General features: G+C 37.9%; 1 long non-coding RNA gene across 1 annotated transcript; it reads right to left on the reverse strand.

Annotated features, from left to right (window-relative positions):
* Positions 1 to 2148: 2148 nt before the first annotated feature.
* On the reverse strand, positions 2149 to 3976 carry LOC119191350. Its single transcript, XR_005113430.1, has 3 exons — positions 3868 to 3976; positions 3066 to 3189; positions 2149 to 2183 (listed from the first exon to the last, which is right to left on the reverse strand). It is a non-coding gene; the product is annotated as an uncharacterized LOC119191350 (long non-coding RNA).
* Positions 3977 to 4207: the final 231 nt, after the last annotated feature.

The raw sequence follows: 4207 nt of genomic DNA on the forward strand, positions 1-4207 counted from the left end.
TAAATAGTTTGTATAACTTAATGAGAGTAAGTTTACGGTATATATTAGACTACGTAGTAATGTTAGAAAATGCTATATCCTTCTCTAAATTGAGGTCATACATCATAGTATCATTAATCAACAAAATATAATATATATGATTGATACTCTATAGAAATATATAATAAACAAAATTACTAATTGTAGACGAATACTCTGCGGTAAGAGATTATTACAGAAATAATCAGTTGCGGTTCCTATTACGCAAACAACAACATTGTTTTATTCTGAAGTTCCCAATAATGTATAAAGACACATACTCCTATTACCACTTATTTCCAACACACCACTATCAATAATACCCTCTAATTCCACCTAAACCTTACCTGGCTATGAATGAAGAAAAGCACCTGTATATGGAGAATGGATGCCGAATATTTAGAGAAAACTTACTACTGTAAACAAGCTGACTTTGTATCTACCTTCGACTCCAAAGATTGTATCTATCAATTGATCTTGAAACAGGATATTACGAGTACTTGCGAATTCGTATATTACGAAGCTACCGAAGAATTATTGCAAAAATTGGACGATAATCACTACATTCTCACCTGTTCACAACAAACCAAAATTAAGATACTATGCAAACAAGAAATTTACCAATCCATCAAAGGCACTTACTTACTGGAAATTCCAAGCGGATGCAGCCTAACTACAAGGACCAACACTATAAGGAATTACAAAATGAAATTAAAGGCCAGCCTATAAAATTATTGTCCTTCCAACTATCCAATATTACAATCGAAAACTCTGGAAAACCGCTGAAACTGGACAATATACCTTTGGATCATCTATATAAACTTCAAACATTACTTGAAAGGGAAAAGCCGTTAAATAAAGAAGATCTCAGGATCGCTCTTATCACTATTGGACCACCCCGATATATGCGTTATTGTTGGTCATTGGGCTCTTCTACTTTACCAAATTCATTCGCAACTTGCGGCGACCACCACCAGCCGAGGACCGAACTGAACCAGCCGCGACCAGTCAGCCCTTCTTCTCTGGTCGAGAACAACGGGCTTCCAACTAGTGCGGGGGGTGTTACAATATAGCTTTAGCAACCCTAAGTGTGTGTGTGTATGTGAAAGTGCAAACGTTGACAGCTAACGCTCAGTACAGTTGTCTCAATTACTATCTAGCGGACCTTTGTTTAAGTTAGACTACAGACATCTATGTAATATTTTTTTATTAAACATTCATTTTAAAATTACTTGGAGTCATCATTTATAACTCGCGTGATGGCGTGACCAAGGGAAATAGGGATTCATTTTTATATACATAGATAAAGAAAAACAAGTATTTCGAAGCGTTTATTTATTATACACAGGAACATCAACAGTTTACACATACAATTAATATTAGTTCAGTTTTCTTAGTATTGTATTGTTCTTATGTGCTTACCAAATAAAGATGTACCAACATTCACAAAATATACACTTATTACAAACAGACTGTCATAATAGTATGACACTAGAAATTAGCGCTTATTTAATCAAGGTAATATGGTTAACAAATTTAAACATTAATATAAAATATTAAAAAAAAAACAACATATAACCAATTCCAAGAACCTGGATATCATATCTTAAACCCACCAAATACCATTTTAATAACATTCAATTCCAACATACCATAAAATATTATTAATAACAAAATCTATACTTGGTCCACATCGGCTATGGTTTGAGAGAAAAACAATGTCAGCATTTTATTTTTGCATATTTTTAAGGAATCGGAGAATATGTCAAGATCAGATAATTTAGTGCACATCATACTATAACTATCGCATGTCCGGTTAAACGGTGAATGGAGCCCTTGATTCGATCTATATGGAGGGCCCTGATGAATTTTGTTTAGTGGGTGTCTGGAAAAATTGTAAGGAACAATTATATTGATTTGTTCCAGTAAATTGCATTCATAAGCTCCACTAAACAGTTTGTGCGTTTTGGAATTTTTAATTTGTTCAGCTACATTCGTGGGCTGACTGTACCAATAAAACACACAAAGACTAGACACACACATATATTACAATAATTGTACTTGATATCAATACGTTACATAATACTGTTAAACGCCGCGCCGAGCCGCGCCGCAGAAGGGTCGATAAGAGGGATGATCTCGGCCTATCACGCTCTGGACTGCTTCTGAAATATAACACATAGTAACGTATTGTACAATTCTGTGGTCGATCTAAAGCTGGAGCGTACGGTCAGCCACAAACCTATCTGAATGAATTTGAAAATTCGAACAAAAATCAATATAATTTTCACAAATTTTACTAAAACAAACTTTGAAGGGTTTATTTGAGATAAAGAAGTAAGAATGTTTCTATTGAATTAATGCGTATAAGTGTTTTGAATTAATGGATTTGTTGAGCTACTTTTGTGGCTAACTGTACAACAAATTGTCATGCGCGTGTAGGCTGGAATTCCCTAAACGCCCTCATAACCTCTCACTACCCATGCAGTAAGATACAAACACAACATCACACATATGCAACCAGAGCACCCACTTTCCCCAAGTGTATTCCATGATGTGCTAGGGGCGAGCCTATCGCCATATCGGGCACAAATTCCAGACTCCGGACGGATACTGAGCAGGAAAACAAAACATATCACTTTGCCTGAATCGGGATTCGAACCCAGAACCTCAGAGCGCTGCCGTGCATTCGAGTAAACAGTAGGTACGACTACACTATAGGCATAATAATCAGGAAAATGTAATACTAGGTTGATGGTTTGGGCATTTGTAGGGGATGGATGATAGGAGAGTGACAAAGAGGACATATAAGGCGAATGTGGATGGAAGAGCCGGTAGGGGTCAACAGCACCGAACTCTCGAATGTCAGATGTCATTGTTCGTGAAGTCCAGGTCAAGTACCCTGAACGGGCGGGAATGCATGAAAAGATTGATAGAGTGGAGGAAGAGAGAGAAGTATGCCAAAATCGCACGAGGTAGCAATCTATAGTCTCTGCCTACCCCTATTTAGAGGCGAGATATCATGTATGTATATACGTAATAGTTACCTGTTTATATTGGCTGAATTAATCAACTTCCTCATCCTCCGCTGGAGGTGAGACTAATAAACTCCCGTCAAATGTCGGCCGTAGTATTTCGTTATTTGGGATTTGCGATAATTGTTCAATCCACCTACAATTAATTAAATATATTGGTAAAAAATGTGGTTACCTTATATATCTCCCCCTTCTTCCTCTCACCAGAGGGAATTCTGGTGCCCTTGGCCTCCACAGCGAATGCACGCCTATACACCAGGGGACATCCGCCGCGGCCTTAGGCACCCAGTTAAGTGTGTATGCCTCATGGTTGCCAATTGGAGCCTATGAGGGCTCACGAACAATTCCTGGCCTTCCCCTCTCCTTAAATCCAAAAAGGGTTCCTTTTTTTTCCCCCACAATTCCTATCCCCAGATATCGCCTCCCAACTTTCCTTCAGGGCCCTTCAGCCGCTAAGCCTGGGGATTCCAGTATTCTATACGCAGGTTTCCTCCTGTGTTGACTGCGGGGTTGATACTCAAAAAAAATAGTGTGTCATCAATCCACACTATTTAGACCCCATTCGCTCACCATCAGGTTCAATGGGGACTTAAATTAAATAAAGCGAGTGAAGTGTTTCATATAACTAGACGAGCATGCCGTTCGCCTGATGGTAAGCGATACGACCGCCCATAAACAGTAAAACACCACCACCAACCCACCTTGAATTACAGTATTGTTTGGTATTCCACTGCGCTCGCCATTCTGAGACATGAGATGTCTTATAATGTCCATTTATCTTTCGTCATTAATTAAATATAATAAATATACTTACTGACTATTACGTATATCGGAATTTCTTCCTAAATCATTGTTCCGCACATCATGAACATGATATTGATGTCTTTTGAAGCGGCTTCCACTAGCTAGATCCGTAGTTTTTTCGGTTACCGGGTTCCATTTCTTTGTGTTTAGTGGAAAACAGTCTGCATCGTTCAGGATTCTGGAATTAAAATAGAATATAAGTACACATGCTTACACTAAAGACTTGTGTGTCAGGCTGACAAATTAACGTAGTGTAAAAAGAACATTATCACCCTAAAACCTCATTTAGACCTTAACCGTGTAGAGTAGAGAGAAGTTTATTAACTAAACATGAAAAAGTTGTCTATCAA

This window comes from Manduca sexta, unplaced genomic scaffold (genome assembly GCF_014839805.1).
Source record: "Manduca sexta isolate Smith_Timp_Sample1 unplaced genomic scaffold, JHU_Msex_v1.0 HiC_scaffold_1385, whole genome shotgun sequence".
Lineage (NCBI taxonomy): Eukaryota > Metazoa > Arthropoda > Insecta > Lepidoptera > Sphingidae > Manduca > Manduca sexta.